This window comes from Zeus faber (assembly GCF_960531495.2).
Source record: "Zeus faber genome assembly, chromosome: 9".
NCBI classification, from domain to species: Eukaryota; Metazoa; Chordata; class Actinopteri; order Zeiformes; family Zeidae; genus Zeus; species Zeus faber.
This window is the reverse complement of record NC_137197.1, coordinates 27,842,095-27,862,352: the sequence shown is the minus strand read 5'-3', so window position 1 is coordinate 27,862,352 and position 20,258 is coordinate 27,842,095. Positions and strand designations below refer to the sequence as shown.

The window sequence follows — 20,258 nt, the reverse complement described above, 5'->3', positions numbered from 1 at the left end:
TTTCTATTACTTTATTTTTATTGAGAACCGCTGTAACGCCACAATTTCCCACTGACGATGAATAAAGTATCTATCCATCTATCTATCCATCTATCTACAGTACCTGTAGACTACAGCAAACCCTCCAGAGCAGGGATAGAGTACAGTAATGCTCAGTGCATTCATCCGATTTGACAAGCAAACCCCCCCAAAGCTCCAGAACAGAAGAAACAAGTTAAGGCTCCATATAAGTTCCATGGTTTCCTTTACAATAATCAAATGACAGCTGCATACTGACTTCTGTTCTGTAAGGCGTTATTTCACTACAGTTACAACATTTTAGCCTAAAGTTAGGTAATTTGTCCTTTTCCCATGGTACCACCGTATAATACAGGAAGCGCTGGTTTATGTAGTGGAGAATTGCATGACGTCATTCCATTGGGAATTTGTGATCTCTTCATTTTCAGATGAGCTTTTGATATACACGGATCAGCCACATTAAACACAAGGCATATATCAATCTGGACACAAATAAGACTTTTTAGTATCAGATTTCATCTGATCATAGCTTGTTTTCTGAAGCAGAATCTCTAAATGACTAAATGAATAAGGGGTACCAAATAATGCACATGCAAGCCTTTATTCAGTGTTATGAGTCATTGTATGTTGTTTTAGGATTGAGGTTAATAAGATTTACTGTAGTTGTATGTAGCATTATACATAAACATTGTCAACTAAAAGCTTTGACGCCAATGAGAACACGTTTGTGTGCGTGCTGGTCAGCCATCTCTGTTTCAGTCCATTTGTTACCAATGCAATGTCGTATCCATGGGGAACAGAGATAGAGCCAGAGAATAGAAGGCAGCCACATCTCATCCTCACATGAAACAAAAAGTGGAGGTGGGTCAAACATCAGCCTGCCCTCATGAACCATGTGACTTGTGCGAGGACCAATGTAAGCAAAGTACACACCATCAAAACACAATGAACGTCCGATTGGATCGTGCAAATTTTGGCAAATTTCAAACAAACTATTGCACAATAACAAGGAGCTAATGTCTTTCTAGACCATGAGCCATTTAGTTTGCTTCATGAAATAAAAATGAAAAAAACTGTATAAACAAGTACTGTGTCCATCTGGGGTGGGGAAAAGTATCTGAAATGACAATCCTGTGGCTATGATGAGTCTGCTGGGTTTTTGCAGACACATTAAGGTCGCCATGGTGACCTGGCTTTCAAGATGACCCATGTCCAGCAATTGGCTTCTTGAAAATCCTGATTGAAAGGTTCTGTCATCTTGGGACATAGATCCAAAAGTACCACATCACTAGTTGCGGGAGCAATTACTTTGAAACAAATATTCAGCAATAAAGTCATGCCTTTAAAAGTGAAGGTAAAGACCTCTGCTGCTGCTCGTATGAATGATCTATAGAGACCCATGCTGTATTGTAACTTGACATGCGTATTTAATTTCAAGGGCAAACATCGTAAAAGCAATTGCTAACATTGTGCAGTTTGGTTATTTTCACACGGGCAGGTTGGCAGCTAAAGCAAATTTGCTGCATTCCAACAATGCATAAGATAACCATATTCTGACAAAAGACTCATAGCTTTAGCTCACTAGTCCACCCATAAAATGTACGACTTACATTATTATTGTTTTTATTACGAATATTTAGAACAGCGCCTCTAATCAGTTCGTTTTAAAGCTTGATGAAGAACTTATACAACTTGCATATAAACACACATCAGCCCATGGAGATTCCTATAATAACGGCTTAATATGGAAATAGCGTGAGAACCAGAATGACAAATGTAGATATAATGCATGTGGTGTGAACTACTTGTATTAAAGTGTAAATATTAAAGTGTTCACATGAAATAAATGCAGGCAATCCACAAGCAAATAATTTGCCCTCTTCTGGTACAACACTGCAGAAATAAGAGCAGGTTCAAAAAGAGGAATGGTGTGTGTTAGTGGAGCCCAGCCTGTCTGCGATAAGCCAGCAACGACACAAAGCCAGCACATAGCCCAGATGCTTTGTGGTGGGGGTCAGCAAGTTTGTTTTGCAGGGCATCACTTCTGGCACTGTGCTGACATTCAGTCCCCACTAGAGGGCATGACAGCACTTGGAGTCAAAACAAAAGACATCTGCAGTATGTGAGCATGGGAAGGAGTATTTTTGAGTACGTTATTGAGATAAACCTGAGAGTCAGCATCTGCCGTCTAATTTCTTGTTGGTGCTTGTATTGGTTTGATTTGGTAATTGGTTTGATTCTTTGTTATGTAAAATAGAGGAATGTGTGAGTGTTAGGTGAGGCCCCACATAGAGCCTCTTACCATAAGTACCATATTCGGCAGGGCTGCTGCTGGGGTAGAAGCCAGGGGTGCCTGCTGGGAGTGGGTACTGCTGGGGTGTGGCCACGTAGGTCGACCGGTACTGAGGAATGCAACGAGACGGGGCCAAATTTTAGTCGATCGAGTACAGTGGATGACTGCATAACAGCCGGATCCTGCGATTGGATTTCAATAAAGGGTTACGATATGATTCTATACTGCTATATTGACATTTTATACATATTGAAAATTGCAACTTGAAACTTTTCAGCAGTTGGTAGTCAACCATAGGTAATTGCTTAAGTTCCAAACAATTGATTAATAAATAAAAACAATGGAGTTGTAACAGCATGGATCGAGTATCGTTTTTTTGGGTTTTTTTTTTAATCCAACCCTACTGCACAATCTAAAATAAGTGTGAGTTTTAAAAAGGAAAAGTAATCATAGTCAGATTTAGTCATGAAGAGCAAGATCCTTGATTCCCCATTGGAATTACCATTAAATAATATCAGAGATTTTTCAGAAATAAAACATTTTCTTAATTTCAGTGATTGTCAGGAGTCCATCCTGAGCATTTTGTACTTCTTTTTTTTTTTTTATTTGACAAGTTAAGCAATCCATGCCCCGGGATGAAGAAGCCGACGCCCATTCCATGTTTTGAGCGTGTTTTCTATTACCTGTCCTGGTATAAAGTAGGCGGGTCCTTGAGGAGAGCTGGGGAAGGACAGCTGCTGCTGGGGGATCATCATCATCTGGGAGCCGGGGCCCGGCTGGTACACGTGGGTGGGTGCCACCGGCCGAGGGACGCTGCTGGGGGGCACCCCGCGAGGCCCGCTGCTCTGTGGCAGGGTGGTCCTGTTGGCATAGTATGGCTGTGGAGGACAGGGAGGAATGGAAAAGGTACGGTGGAAGAGGGTGGACAGATGGATGGAAACAGAACAGAGTTGCCACCATTAGTGAACTTCCAGTGACCTTTCCACGACATCTGAACGACGCATTCCAAATTGAACCCCCCCCCTTAAACAGTGCCATCTCCATATAAGCACATGGGGGTGGACACCACACCCAGGTCATTCTCACAAAACCACCATAAAAATATCCAAAATTAATTGATACACATTTTCACAGAGAATGTGAAATAATAATTTTAAATATTAAAGGGAACTTATTATGCTTATATTATTGCTTATTATCCTTTCCAACAAGTTAATATAGGTGTCAGAGGTCCCCAAAACCCGTTTTTGAAATTTATTTTGCTGAAAATACCACTCAGATTATGCATTCTAGCCATTCTAACATGCCTCTAGCCCCATCCTGTTCCAGGGCTGTCTGTTTCAGTGGATAGTACCTCCCTCCTGAGGCCCCTAGTTCTGTGAGCCAATGGGGTTTGAGCACAAGGTCCGGGTTCGGTGAGTCAATGCGGTTCGGTTGTATTAAGTCTGTAAACTTTCACTTATTTCACATTATCAGTACACCAAAATATGTTGAACAAATTTGAGGCAAGAAATAAGCAATCCAGTTGCTGATTCTACACTCATATTAGATCTACAAGACCTCATTTCAAGGTTTGTTCTGACTTTTGCTTGTGGAGGACACTGCACAGAGATTTTTTGTTTCATTCAATTAGTAAACATCTTAAAATAAAATAACAATACATCGACAATGAAAACCCAGTATTTATTGGTTTTGTTTGGAGAAACTCCCAGCAGTGCAGCCACCAACCTACCGTGTACACACACAACAGAATTATTTTTTCATGGACAGTTGTTACTAATTCCTCTTTCTTTGAAAAGATTTGTTCTGGTCTGTAAGACTGAGTCTGTAAACCTGTCTTATTTCACAGTTTGTGTGTTATTAGGCTCATCAGCCGACACATGAATGTGTACAAGCACCGAAAAAGTGAGTTTTTCATAATAGGTCCCCTTTAAAGTACACAATGCCTGCTACAAGGCTCACTGAGCTGTTTTTAACTATGACATTATTTTAACGTTCATTTTCTGTGCTTTTTTTATTAAAACATTTGTAACATGTCCAAGCAATTAAAGATGGCTGTTATGGAAATTAATGCATTTTAGCTAAGCAAACAATGACAGTGCAAAAATGTGTACTCCATCACTACATTCCCTCACTATATGTTTAAAATTAATAAAAAAAATCACATTATTTCAAAAATATGAGGTACTATATTGTTACGGTACATTACTGTGTCTTCTTACCCGGACACGTTACACTAATTATTATTTTGATAAGAAAAGCACAGAAAAAAACATTGAAATAATATCATAGTTAAAAACTGTGCACTTCAATATTTTAATTATTTTTCTCACATTCTCTGGGAATATGTGTATCAATTGATTTTATGGTGGTTTAATGAGAATGACCCACACATGAATCGGTGGCTGGCATCCAACTGGAAGCATAGCCACAGCCAGCACGATGACACCAGCCTCACCAGAGCCTGACGCTGCCAAATTACCCCACACTCACACACGCGCAATTACTGAGCTACAAATGAATGTGGAGACGAGAGGTGGAGGAGAGAGTAAGGTGAGTTACCTGGAGTGACCTGAAGCCTCCCTTCAGCAGCACAAAAACACAGACCACACAAACACATCGGATGGAAGCAAGAGGAGAGGAGAGAGGAAAAGAAAAAAAAAGAGAAAGAGAGAGCACCACAATCAGTTACAGAGCAGAGCACCCATACACATCCAATGCTGAGCCAAGCAGTGTTTTCACATGCAGCATGCCAAAATTAACCAGCACCCCCCCCAAACAAACAAATAAATAAATGAAATAAAGCTTCACTGAAAACTAAAACATTGTTTCAACTGCCATAATTTGTTTCGACTACAGTAAGCATCAGATTTTTTTATAGATTATTTGGTTCTACAGCCAATTATCACAATGTCCTGAATTTCTTTATTATTGTCAGTGTATTCTATCGCTCACTACACATATTTAACTTCAGTTTCAGTTTCTAGATGCTACTGTGGCATCTGACAGAGATGACAGTTCAATTGTGAAGCAAAATCATAAAATTTGTCTCAATTCGTCATCCAAGACTTATTTTAAATGCATTTTTCATTATGTCTTTTCGGTGGATACGATTTAAAAAAAAAAATGGATGTACTGGATTGTCTACAAAAAATAGGGTTAAATCATTTATCATTTTCAAATAAATTTGGTAAATTAGTTCTTAGATCTAATAATAGATTTTACCACCTGAGGAAAATAAATCACTTATAGAAGAGCAATGGTTCCATAATTAATAAAATGCCGATGTTGCCTATTTAATGTGGAAACTAAGATATCTTTCAATTTTAGAAAAAAATAGAGCTGTATACAGGAAACCTTATGAACCCAAATAAATTATGAGGAGCTTATGTATGGCCTAAACAAGGCAATGGAATGAAAGAGAATGTCATTCTTCATAAGAGTTTTTTTTACACCCACATTGACAACAGAATATCAAAAAAATGGTAAACTCGGCTTATTAGACATTTCCTCAGAACTGGGAGTGGAAATGCTCTGATAGTAGGACAAAGCATTCTGGCCCAACAAACGCCTGAGGAGGCTCTCCAAGTATTCACTGGTTTGCTCATGCATTGAATAAACAAATAATTCAATGGATAAATAAATAACCCCACCCCCACCACGACGTGTTGTTAGTACCTGTTGGTGTATAGGCCGGGGCCCTGGGGCAAACTGGAGGAAGAGGAGAGGCAGACAGGACAGAGGTTAAAGAACACCACACAATAGCTAACCAGCCTCCTTCTGGACCGGCTGCGGCCTTTTGACTCGACTCAAAATGCAAAGGCTTGACTTTGAGAGAAGTTGAACAGTAGTAGGAGCTGGAATTCTGAAATTCTACACTTTCCCGAGCATCTGAAAGTTCTGATCTAACAACGCACACATCAAGGAATAGTCACCGTAGGTGTGAGTGGGCTCTATGCTACGCGCTCGGTACCAACTGGCATGTGTGCTGCCATTTACCAACAGTTAATATTTCAGGTTTACACAGCTTTTTAAGATTTTCAAGTTTATTTTCCATTATCCTGCCATGTTTTACATTTTATTGCACACACACACACACACACACACACACACACACACACACACACACACACACACACACACACACACACACACACACACACACACACACACACACACACACACACACACACACACACACACACACACACACACACGTGACAGCAGAGCTTTAGAAAACAACCGGCAACTGGCCGGCATTTCACAGCTTGCGTGTGACTGGAATCTGGTTGATATTTTACTCGGATGACAACGATGGGGATTTAGATTCAAAACATAGCTTAGTCACGGTTTCCCCTAGTGTATTCAAAGCCGGGCTGTCGGGCTTAAGTTGAACCCCTGCCGGGCCTAAGCATCAGTGGTTTTTTTTGTTTGTTTTTTTTGTTTTTTTATGTATTAAGGTTTTTTATTTTATTTGTTATCAAAATGTCAACATTGACCACCACATTCAGATTTTCAAATTATTTAAAATTGGTCAAATCTAATTTCATTGTAGCACTGAAACTCAGGAGTCAGGTTGTAAAAATTTTCACGACAGATAATGTCCAGTTCATACAACCTTTTAGTTATCAATTAACATGTGAAAAGTATATGAAAAGTACAGAAAGACAAATGTTTTGTTTTTGTGTTAACAAAAATAAGAATAAAACAAATTGCCCCGGATCTATTCATCTGTCATTCTGATCACGCATTAAAGCCCTCAAGATAATTTGATATCGTTGATCAAAAATGCAAGCATATTTTGAGTCCTCTGTGTCTTCCGAGGGAACGATTGGGCCGCAATTTGCGGCCGTGTCTCCCTCATTGGAGAGGAAGCAATCGCTTGTTCCATTCCTATAATTAAAGAAAATAAAAACATTGTGTTTTTATTTTAGCTGTGTTTTATTTGACTCAGTTGACTTATATAAAACAAAGCACCGTGCATAACGGTGCTTTATCCGTACTTGTCACCGAGCCCAACAACTTTTCTGGGGGAAACCTTGTTAGACATAGCTTTATTAATAGTGTTACAGACTTCCTATCAGACACATGATCTTTGTCATGTGTCTCAACAAAATGAGTTGAGTGTATCTTCTGGTTCACATTTAGCAGAGAACAGGAAGAATGTGCAAAAGAGTTACGTTTTTAATAATCTAATCATTTGCATTTCTCATAAACACAGTACAGGTGCAGCAGTGATGTGGGTGGTGTGTGCAGAGGATGGGCCTACCTGTCGGGGCTGTGGTGTGGGGTTCATTTGTGGAGGTGGGGTGGAGGTGGCAAAAAGTACAGATGGGGGTTGCCCGGGGGGGAAGGAGGGCTGAGAGAGAGAGAGAAAGAGAGAGAGGGGAAGGGCAATTAAAGGAGAGCAGGGAAAGAAGTGGGCTATAAATGCAACACAGGTCATAAGCAACACCAAAGTTCCCAGTAGTGACAGTTTAGTAAAAAGGGGGTATGATTTTGGTCCCTTACCTGTGAGAGGCCAGGGGAGGGGGCGGAGGGGGGTCCTGTTATAGGCTGTGGTGCTTTATTCATTTCATGGGGTTCTGCATGGGGGGGCGGCACGGACCTGTGCACAAATCTGAATGCGAAGAATACTAGAAATATAAACTGTTGAACGAAAGTGGATGAATTTGAAAAATGTCTTAAGTTGTCGTGCCATGCCCAGATACAACTCGCTGCATTTAGCACCTACATTTATTAACCGTCTTCAGGTCCCTCGTGTTGGGGAGACACTGTGGGGAAAGTGTTTTTCCTAGGGCAGACAGAAAGAGAGAGAGAGAGAGAGAGAGACAGACGAGAGAAATCATGAAAAACATTGGCAGGAAAAGATGTAGCAATATCAAGTTAAAGATAAGAGTAATTAACATTATGTGATTTAAATAATGGGAGAATGAACAGTCTGTGTAGCATAGGCCATAATTAGCTCTGACACACACACACACACACACACACACACACACACACACACACACACACACACACACACACACACACACACACACACACACACACACACACACACACACACACACACACACACACACACACACACACACACACAGAGTAGAAAGCCTGAGTCATGATGAAACTGGGATTTTTTTCCTTCTCCAAGTAAAGGAGAAAAAACACTGCAGAAATGGCAGAACATTTTACTATGAACAGACCCATTTAAAAAAGATAAGAAATGTCACACGGGTGACATCACAGGTTCAGAAACACATGGATTGTCACAGACTAGCTGTGGTGTTTTGGGGGAATGGCGATGCTGTGAGCTACACTTAGTTCAAGGCTGTAGAAGGGGGGGGGGGGGTCAGAGGAGAAGCTCAAAGTCTTGTCCCCAGACGGACTGAATGAGGTCATATAGTCCGACTGACCGACTGGGGGGGCGTGTTTAAGCTTGTTTTCGCTTTGTCATCGTGGGCCATTGTGTGTAGATTGATGAGGAAAACAATTAATTTAATCAATTTTCGAGTAAGGCTGTGATGTGACGACATGTGGAAAAAGTGAAGGGGTTCCAAATGCACTGTAAGTTATTAGGCAACATGACTTGCATAACAATGGCACAATTCAATATATTACAAGACCGTAAGATACTTTAAATGAATTCCTCAGGCATAAGTTCAGATGTCTTTGGAAACTGATCAATATACATATACATACAAGACAAGTTTCAGGTGTAATATTTTCTCACCAGGGGTGGCACGATTATGATCCGAAATCGAAAATCTATCGAAATGAGCATTCAATTACAAACTGCGAAATCACGAACAGGTTCGCGATTCTCCCCGTATTTTTGTGGGTAATATTGTGCGACATGGTCGCCTTATTTGGGCGGTCAAGAGCCGCCAAACAAATGCAGTGTGCGCTGGGGGGAGCTTACTGTGGCTCGCCTAGCTCCGAACCAACATTCATGAAGTTTGGTTTGGAGTTGGGCGAGCTGTTACAAATTACAAAAAAAACAAAAAAACAAGAGAGTTCAATATAAACTCATCCAGTTTGTTGTGCAGTGAACACACATCAGAAAGAAATAAGTCCACGTCGGCGCAGACGCACAAGCGCGTCTCCCTCTCTCCTGGCGTTTCACTGTGGGTACAAGGGAGAGTGCGCCTCTGTGCGTCTCAGATGTGGTGATGAAAGTGGGAAATAACCCGACCATCACAGACGGAATGTCCTCTAGTGCAGAGGTTCCTAACCACCGGCCCGGCACGGTCCGTGGGGCATTTGCAACCGGGCCGTGGGAACGCGGGCAGGATTTTTTCAGGAGCGATCTGTTCCACAGCAGGGCAGCAGCAGGAAACTGAGTAAATTAAATCTGGAGTTTTTATTTGCTTTATTTGAAGAAAATATCATACTGATTGGAGCTGCAGGTAGTAATTTTCCTTTTACTACCAGCTTTCCCCTCTGGCAAAAAAAGGGGAGCTCCCGGCTAGCTTATAGCATAGCATTTTTCTGAGCTTATTTTGGAGAGTAACTTAAAAGTAGTGTAATAAGTAACTTATTGTTTTTTATTCTAACGTCTGGTTTTGCGAAAGCTTTTAACTGTTTAGGTGTATTATTTAAATATTCTCATATTTGTGTTATTATTTATAATTTTTGATATTAAAATAAAAGTTACTTATTGAGAAACAAGTGTTTTTCATTCTAGAACAAGACTCGATAGTCTAACAATGGCATAGCCGTCAGTGCTGAAAAAATATGTTTCAATTGAAAATCAAATTGAATTGTGACCTTGAAATCAAAAGTCAAATCGGATCGTGGATTTGGAGAATGGTGACACCCCTACTGATCACCCAACGACAGTTCCCTTCATTCCTACAAAAGAGCCGTTCCAAAGAATTGCATCATTCACAAACAAAGTGGTGGGAGTGTTTGAAGAGAAGTTTGTGATAAAGAGGGACATGGCCATCCCAGGGGGTTATTTTCCGACTGGACACCTTGAATGATTGCACTCTTTACAAAAGCTTTATCTCGTGTTTCTATTGAAAAGGCTTGCATGCAGCCTGCATGGCTGATGTGGCCAATGGAATCAATCGGAAGCAGCACTTACTGCTCGCTGCACTGTACCTGTACACTGCGCCAACGTGTCCGGTCGACCTCGAAGGGGGGGGGCGGGGTGTACCAAACGGTTCCATAACATACCGTCTACAGTTGCATCCCTAGTATCTTAATTACTCAAAATATAAGGTGACTAAAAATGGCAACCATATTTTCAGTTTCGGTAACCAAAGACTGATGCCTGGTTGCCAGTCTTTTAAAAGTTAGTGTTGAGGCCAGCTCGGGCCTTGTCTCGAGGTCATGCTCTCCGCCTCTCTTGATCCCCCTCAGCATCCGTGCCAGGTGGATCAGAAGTAGATAGCCATGCACCAGGAGTGGCGGGACGTCCATGCAGCCCAATAGGGCTCCGAGGAGGGTGGGAGGGGGCAGTTGAGGAGGTGCAAGGTGCTGCTCACAAACCGTCCCAAGGGCCTTACCACCACGAGGTACTGCACCCTCCTGGAGCGAGTCGTAGCTCAGCTGGGGATCCTCTGGGCAGACCCCAAACCCTGGCCAAGGCGTATTTTGCGGAGGCTGGGGATCTGCCTCCCTGCCCGCGTCCCCTTCCTGTGCTGGAGGATTTAACCAACTTCTGCCTCATGATGGCCAAGGGTGTGGCACACGATGCAGGGTTTTCAGTGGTGACACAGCACCTCCTATGGCTGAACCTGTCTCACATATGTGAGGAGAAGAATAGGCTCCTGGACACTCGGGCCTATTCGGTCCCATTCATTTCAGCGGCAGCAGGAGTCGTCGGTGGCATTGAGGAATTTCATTCCCCGACATACCCAGTCCCCGCGTCGCGAGCCAGGCAAAAGAAACAAGAGCATGCCTCTCTGTTTGTGTGAGCATATGGAGATGCGCATGCGCATTCTCCCTGGGTAGAGAGGATGAAACGAAAGGGCTATGTGCTGCAGTTTGCCCTCCGTCCACTGGCGTTTGCTGGAGTCACATTGACAAAGTCTTGGACTCAATGTCCACTATCCTGGAACAGGAAATTCAATCCTTAATGAAGAAGGGTGCCATTCACCCGGTAGTGGACAGGGAGAGATTTGATTTGGTTTTTACAGCAGATATTTCTTCATTCACAAAAAAAAAAAAGACAGCTCTTCCAGGACCAATTCTGGATCTGAGAATTGTGTCACCTGTTAAAATCTATCCAAAGGGGTTGCCCCTTGGCATCCTCATTAAAGGGGTCCGGTGACACTGTGTGTGGTGATAAAAACCGATGCCTCCCTGTACGGCTGGGGCGCTGTATGCAACGGCCGGATGGTCAGTGGGCACTGGGGGGCTTATGACACCCGGCACATCAATGTGTTGGAGTTGGAGGTAGTCCGGTTCGCCCTGTTACACTTCACACTGCGGGTGAGGTGACACCACGTCCTGATATGTTCCAACAACACCACGACAATTGCTTATATCAATCACCAGGGTGGCATCCACTCCCCCCTCTGTTCCCTGTCAACATCTCACATTCAGTTCAAGCAAAATCTGGGAACGGATTTATTATCGAGGGGATGACCGCAAGAGTTGGATTGGCGCATTCAACCACTGGTCATGGTCATGAACCGGCAGCAATTCGGCTGAGCAGATGTAGATCTGACAAGGCTCGTGGTCCTCCATTCGGAACTACAAGCCCCCATTGGACCACGGTGCCCTGGCTGTATGCATTCTCTAACCTCCCACTGTTGCAGCAGGTGCTGGACAAGGTAAGGAAAGACAGGGTGGAACTGGTTCTGGTGGCCGACACAGACTTGGTTTGTTGACCTGGTCCCACACCACGAGTACGCCATGGGTGCTCCCCCTTTGGTCAGAACTCCTGACGCAGGCAGCGGGGGTAAATATTCCATTGTGCTCCTCACAAGTGGAAACTGGTTGCCTGGCCCCTGAGCAGAACCAACGATTAAACAAAGGTTTACCCATTGAGGTGGTGGAAATAATTCAGAGCGCTAGAGCCCTGTCAACGAGAGCGCTTTACAATTCCAAATGGCTAGCCTTTGAGCGCCGGTGTATGGTGCGTGGAGATTAGTGGTCAACCGATATTTGCCGATTTTGAGATAATCAGCATCAGCTAATGCCTGCGATCACAAGGCAGATTAAAAAAAATGTCTGCAGACTAGTGTCAAAAATAGAGATTTTTCTATACATATCGATTCTGAATATTTGAAACTGTTTCAATACTCATTTTCCACACTGTCAATATACTGGTAGCAGCTGCCTCCTCGCTCTCTCTTCTCTCTGACAGCGAGTCACACACACCAACTTTTTTTTCCTCCTCCAGACAGCGCAGCATTGTGCGTCCAGTGGCGATTTTACTGTCTTTTTCATTTAGATCTATTTATTTTTGTCTGTTTCATAACATGTATGAAATAAATCTTTGAAACACAACAGTTCTTTTTAGTTTTGGTTCAATAAGGGAACAGAGCACACAGCGGAGTGCAGATCATGGGCGCCCCGATGCTCAGTGGCACATAAAAATGCGGCACATAAAAAGGGCCCTGTGGACATCAAGGGCACCCTCAGCGCAGCCCGTGTCTGTATTTATTTTAAATCTATTTATTTTCATATATTTCGTCCATGTATAAGACAACATTTTTAAACATGACTGAGTTAAGGGACTGTCCCGTTCTAAAAAAAACCTGTGCTGACACGTCTCTCGGTTGCTTTCCATTGCTAGGGGACTAGTAAAAACTGGAGTAAATACTTTAATTGTAAATAATAAATGCTGCACTTCTGTAAAGAGGAGACTATTTCCTGAACAAATTCTAATATGACGCTGTTCATTAATATTCCTTTTATTATTTATAATTATTTGTTTTTCATTCATACGTTTTGTTTTTTTACAAAGTTTTGTTTTTTAATTATCTGTGGACATTTATTTAGTTGATACATTTCTTTCAAATAAGTGCACTGCAGACAATGCAGACAATATAATTGAGCTTAAATAAATGTTAATTTAAGTTCAGCAATTTTGTGTCTCAATTATTATTATTATTATAATTATTATTATTATTATTAATAAATTGTTGTATTTTATCATGTGAAAAAAAACAACCACACAATATCGGCATTTCATATCAGCAATCTGCCACACTGCTCTCTAAATATAGGCATCGACCATCTAAAGACCCATATCGGTCAACCACTAGTGGAGATGACCCATTAAAATGTCATATTGGCATCACACTCACGTTTCCTCCAAGGCCTGCATGAAAAAGGCATGGCACCCTTCACCCTCAAGGTGTACCTGGCTGCTATATCGGCCTGTCATAATAGAGTGGATGGCAAGCCACCAGGCTGTCACATTTTGGCATCCGGGTTTATGCAAGGCACCCATCGTGTGCAGTTGCTCACTCTGAAATGGGATCTGGTTTCCGTGTTAAATGCCTTGAGAAGACCACCATTTTAGCCTCTCAAGGAGGTGGGATTACATTTTCTGTCCTTGAAGTCAACACTGCTTCAGGCACTTGTCTCAGAAAAATGTGTGGAAAATTTGGCTGCATTGTCCGTCCACCAGTCCTGCTTGGTGTTGCGTACAATAGGAGGGTTACGTTGAAAGCCAATCTGGCTTTTCAGCCCAAGAACATAAAAGCGGGATTCAAATCAACCACAACTGATCTCTCTTTGTTTTCTCCTCTTCCCTTTGTATAGCGGAGGACGAGAGGCTGCATACTACTCTGTGCCCAGTCTGGGCGCTTTTGGTCTGTGTGAGGCGCACGCGTGCCGTACGCCAGTCCGACAAGCTTTTTGTCTGTTATGGATCTCAGACAATCAGGAAACCCCTGTCCAAAGATCATCTTTCTCACTAGACAGTGAAAGCGATCCGATTGACTTGCTCCTCCTTGGGGCAGGAATCCCCAGACCTTTAAGACCCCGAAGCGCATTCTACTAGGGGTGTGGCTACCTTGTGGGCATTATTACGATGGGTTTCGGTCAAGGTGTGTGGTGCTGCTTCCTGGGCTACTGCACAAACGTTAACCAGATTCTACAGTCTTGACATGACTGCGTCAGCACTGGTGCATGCTTTATTGACACCTGCCAGATGTTAGCCTGCCTACAGGGTTATGCTACGGGGTTGAGGGTGGTGACAGTCAGGTGAGACAAACTCAGCTGTATGCTGACTCCCCAACCACGAGCATCTCGGTAGGTCTGGTAGGGTGGTAATATAATTTACCTCCGGACCATATGGATGGCTTCTTATACCCTGGGATTGGGGTTTGAGGTCACGCCTGCCAGTTGATCCTTAGAATGGACTAACCAGACACTGGGTTCTATGTCTCTGCCTTTGGGGGCTTGCATAGGACAAATCAGCTCTGACCTAATGGTCAGTGAGGGATGGGGGTATACAGTATGGCATAGTAAGAATTCACGGTCGAAATGAAGTAAAATGTTTGGGTTGTGCTACAAGCCTGGTTTTACCAACAACAGTTCTTACCGGTGGCCTCACTGACCAGCACGCTCAAGAGCTGAATAATAGGTCAGAGCAAGTATGACAGGTTGATAAGTATGATAAGTATGACCCAGTATGTGTACTGGGGGGCGGGCCTTATGATGGGTGCCCTAGTGGCCCAATCACAACCTGTCAGAGCCAAGTTGAGACTTGGTTGGTTAAAAAGGGCTTTCAGCTTTATTCAATGGGGCTGTCTGGAGACAGCTCAAAGCATAGTAAAAACGGTCGTTCTTCATTCGTAAAATCAGGGTTGTAGCCAATCCAAGCGTTTAATCATGAGGATGGTCGGGTGTGTGTGCCCTTTACCTGGGGAAAAGATGGCACCAGGATGCACTATGGGAAGAAGGCAAGCCGATGGAGGCAGTGTGATGCTTTGGGCAATGTTCTGCTGGGAAACCTTGTGTCCTGATATTGATGTGGTGACACCTAACCTAAACATTGTTGCAGACAAGTACACACCTTCATGGCAACGGTATTCCCTGATGGCAGTGGCCTCTTTCACCAGGATAATGCACCCTGCTACACTGCAAAAATTGTTTAGGAATGGTTTGAGGAACATGACAGAGGCCAAGGTGCTGGCTTGGCCTCCAAGTTCTCAAGATCTCATACAGTTCGAGCATCTGGGATGTGCTGCAACAACAAGCCCGATCCATAGCGGCCCCAGCTCGCAACTCACAGGACTTAAACAATATGCTGCAAAGGCCTTGGGTCAGAGGTTTTGTGGAGTCCATGCCTCGACGGGTCAAAGCTGTTTTGGCTGCACGAGGGGGACCGACACAATATTAGCCAGAATTGAGCTCATTACCTTCATCACCGCAAATAATACATATTTTTTTGCTGTTGAAAGTTACAGGAGGATATGAAATAAACGCATTAATTGTTGCTAGGTTATAATCATTGACTGTCTTCCATGTTATGTTCAAGGACTTCTGCAATATAAAAATATATAAAAACCATCTGTCATCAGTGTCAATAGCGATCGATGGACGACTAAATCATAAATCTTTTTCAATTCCTAATTGAAATATTATCCCTGTGAATGTTTGTAAGCTTCTATCTGTTTTACCCTGTTGTTATAATGCACACTGACTGACAAAAAAAAAAAAAAGAAAGAAATGCCCCCTCCCCCTGTCGGCAAACCACTATACCCCGGTTATACGTTGCTTTTCTCCGGGGTAAAAAAATATATATATTAACCATACCGCCACAACCCTACTGCAAACGCAATAATTTGATAGGAATACGCAAGGAAACTTATATCTGTGAAATAAACAACATTTGGTAGATCCAGCTTGATACATTTTGTTCCGGTAAATTCAGTCAAATTTACCGAAATGGTCAATTCTTCTTCCTGAGGCGGGCCTTACTTTGCGTGAGGGCCACCATGACGTGTGAAAGCTGTCAATCTCCATGACAGCTGACAGATTCCCTCACCCTCCAGCCATCTTTTTTTATAATTTGGAACAAGTGCCAGGCTTAAGAAATCTACATCCCACTCAAACATATTATTTAGATAGGATTTCCTTAAAGAACGCATGTCATGTCATCGCACGCAAAAAAATATGCACGTGCGGGGTAAAACATGTCCGGGGAACATTGCATCTACACCTAAAGAATGAGGTTTGGTGTATCTATTACAAGGTTGTATTTCTGTAATACTGTCTAAGTATGCAACTTAGCCAACCAAAGACAAAACAGTAAAAAACAGGTTTTATATACCCTGGCACATGGTAATAAGTCCTGCTCTCTAGTGTCAGTGTTTTGTGAAAATTGGAAAAACAATAGAAACGAAACTGGTAAAATTTCTGGATGATTAGACTACAAACAATGGTTAGTCAACGGTGAACACAACGTCAACTGTTTGACCTGTTACATTGAACATGAAAGCTGGGAAATGTGCAGAGGAGACGCTATGCTGGTGGTTAAGTCCAAGTGACACTGCCTCTCAATGGCACAGCCTGTTCCCTCAGTGACACTCAAAATGTGTGCAAATCCCACACATGCCCAGTAGTCACTGGGAATGTGTGCGATTAGTCGACTAGTAGGTTAAATGTTAATACCCTCGCTAGTCAGCACCAGCCCTATTATTATTTTATTAATGTTGCATTTAAATTACATATTGACATAATTTGCATTGAAACGTGGCTTATGGAAGATCATTTTCTGGGTGTCGGCATCCCATCATTAGGGTTTCCCCGTCCGCCCGACTTCGCCACTTCCCGAGGCCATGGACTGCGCCTTCCCCTTCCTCATCCCCGGTCAGCCCCCTGGGGCTTGGGTGCACCGCCGGCCGATCTCCACCCGGTCTGTCGCAAGACGGAGCTTGTGCGCGTGCAATATACCCGAAAGATGTGACTATGCCTGGGCAGCAGCATCTAAAATACTTTGGTTTTGGTTATTGAAGAACGTGATTAACGGTTTCAAATGGCTCTTACAATGTATGCAATATTTTGATAATATACACAACATTTTTTTAATTATTATTATATGTCAAAAAAAATTACATCTATAATCTCTTTCAAACTTTTTTCCTCCAACAATAGGCAATGTCCTGGGTTAGAAAATGCCACTGTGTCTACTCAAAATAAGGAAATATAATACAATTCAGCATTGCCAGTCAGCAAAATAGGCTTTATAAAAAATGGAATAATATTAGGTTTTGCCAAAGCTCATGGCCTTCTGATACTTGAATTGTTGCAAAAACTTGAGCGGAGGGAAGGCGTAACATATTTTGGAAATGCAAGTTCACTGATTAAACATCGCCCACAGACTTCGAGTGACCATAGCCGAGCCAACACAGCGACCAAAGCAATGTACGGAGCTCTGCCTTCCTCCATCTATTGGTGCCATCTGAAGTACATAGTGTCCATTTTGGGGTCAGAAACTGACCCCAAAATGTCAGTGTGGTCCTGACATCAGTACCATCCCAGCGCCAGCCAACATGTTATGAAGATGGATATCAATAGACATGTTCTGGAATGACACATTTCGTACTCCAAAACCTGTGACCACATATGTTTGCGGCTATAATGAGATGTTTTAAATCATTTATTTGAGTGTGTCTGCCTGTCGTAAGCCTATTTCCAAGCACTGGAATTAAAACATGACACAGTTCCTGGTGAAATTAACTATACTGGCACTGTCTGTGTGTGTACACACACACACACACACACACACACACACACACACACACACACACACACACACACACACACACACACACACACACACACACACACACACACACACACACCGGCATTGATAGGACATTGGGATCATCAGCCACATCTTCTGCCACATAATCTGGTTTTTAAAGGGTTTTCTAAATGACCCTATGAAACAGCCTATACCTGTGACTGCGTTTTGCGGTTTGAAACCGAAGGCCCAGACCTGAGCAGAAACCACGTGGTTTATCCTGCTTTGGCACGAGCGGCGCACCTTGCAGCAGCAGCCAGCTTAACCCCGCCACAACTCGTCTCATGACGCCATGAGACAAATCACATACACAAAAACATTTTATCCAAACACATGCATGCACGCACCTCAGCTTTCATACACTGCATCTACGGATGAAGCAGCTGAACCTCTGGCTTGCCGTTAGCCATGTTACACTGACAGGAGAAGGAAAGAATCTACAGACACTGCGCTTTAGGTAACACAAGTACATGTGTTTCATGCAGTGAAATGATAAGGGGTTAAGTCCAAGGGCTGTACAAAACAAAGTCAGAGGAACAAAAATAGAACAAAGTCATAATAAAACGGTCAAACAATATAAGTAAAAAATATATATGAATATGTGTGTATGTACAGTAGTGAATGTCAGCTCACCTAGTCGTACAGATACAGTACAACGGATGCTACATGTCTAAAACAATGGACTGCAATAACTCAGAATATTATCTTAGCTGTGATATATACATCATAAAATAAGGACATTTGAAGCCCAACAGTGCCGTGACACTTATCAACACCCAGCAAGGGCCCAGATTTAGCTAAATGTTTCATCCTCTGTCTGACTTGACCTGGGTGAGTCGAGTCAGACAGGGGAATGTTAAAACACAATTTATAATATTGTTATAACAATTGTGTTTTCCACCCTAGTATGTATGAATGTACACACACACACACAAACCTGCACAATTTCCTATTTTTGACAGTGAGATTTTAGAGTTGACACAGGGGGCCATCGTTCATTGTTAATATTTTGGTTCCTTGTATATCGTCGACATTTTCTATTTCCTGGTTAATATTTATGTTTCTGTACATTACAATTCATTCTTTTTTGTTTTGCTCTATCTTGCCAAATCTTTTCCGTATTAGTGTGGCTTGGTTTATTGCATATTGCCAATTTTTCCCTTTCGATTTTTGATGTCTTGCGAGCTAATGTAACACAGCGACGAGTGAAGTCTCCATCCATCCACCTCCAAACCACGTGACAATGAGTTAACATTACACGTTTGTTGACGATGACATTCTGGTGAAATGAAAAACACAGGATCTCGAAGAGCCAACTCACTCAGTCACTTTCTGTCCACAGCCGCTGACTGATCCACAACCCATCACATGAGCTAACCTGACTAGCATGTGTAGCGATGCGACCTCAAATCGCTGCCGAATAACGCCGGCCGATAAAAGTTTCCTGCTAAGTATCTACTACCAGCGTACTATAAAGTCTAACACCGGTGAGAAAACACGAAAGCCGCTCGGGTAAAACGCACTCCGTGGCGCGTTAGCGTGTTAGCTGGGAGGGCTTAAGTAAAGAAAGAACACCCACGTCGCCTTACTGGCTAAATTAGCCGCTAAGCTAAGTTAGCCGCCAAGCTAATCCACGAAAACACAAGTCGGGGATAGCGGCGAGCGGACGCCGCCGAAAAGCACACGCGGGTTTGAACGCGCCGCGGGCACCGCTGGTGCGGCGCCCGCCCGGGGACAGCGCGGGGCGGTCGGGTGTCGGCGCACGTCCCGCAGAAAGGCTTGTTCCGCGTTGTAAACGTCTGTGAAAGCCGCGCTGTCTTACCTTTCTCTCCTTGAGTCCGCAGAGCCGGACGGACGGAAAATCTTCCCGGAAGCCGGTAACGACCTACTTCCGGTACGCCCCCCCCCCCCCCGTCACGTGACGACGGTGTCACCATTCTGACAGGTCCAGGTGCGGCGCTCTTCTGGATTTTCTCGGCTTCACGTGTAACATGCGATCATTTCACGTAAGACCTGGTCCCAAAGTTGCCATTTCTCCCTTTTAACTTTGGACGGCAAATGCAGCTTTCGAAAAACAATGATCCAGTGTTGCCGTATGGCCCGCTTTTAATCAAATCTATATTTTTATTTGAAATAAGTGTTTTAGCATGAGGGGGTTTGGCTGGTTACAACAGTGAGCCAGCACCTGCTTCAAAACCATTACATACTACAGTCCCAAGAGAAGAA

At 43.0% G+C, this 20,258-nt stretch overlaps 1 pseudogene across 1 annotated transcript in view; it reads right to left on the bottom strand.

The window, feature by feature from the left end:
- The window catches only part of LOC307234705 (eukaryotic translation initiation factor 4 gamma 1-like), a 53,390-nt pseudogene extending 33,918 nt beyond the window's left edge, over positions 1 to 19,472 (bottom strand). Inside the window, exons 1-8 of the transcript XR_013844787.1 lie at positions 19,354 to 19,472; positions 8,046 to 8,105; positions 7,823 to 7,931; positions 7,581 to 7,670; positions 5,990 to 6,022; positions 4,874 to 4,894; positions 2,995 to 3,189; positions 2,321 to 2,420 (exon numbers count right to left, since the gene is read on the bottom strand). The product of XR_013844787.1 is annotated as a eukaryotic translation initiation factor 4 gamma 1-like (transcript). The remainder of the gene's footprint in view (positions 1 to 2,320; positions 2,421 to 2,994; positions 3,190 to 4,873; positions 4,895 to 5,989; positions 6,023 to 7,580; positions 7,671 to 7,822; positions 7,932 to 8,045; positions 8,106 to 19,353) is intronic.
- Positions 19,473 to 20,258: the final 786 nt, after the last annotated feature.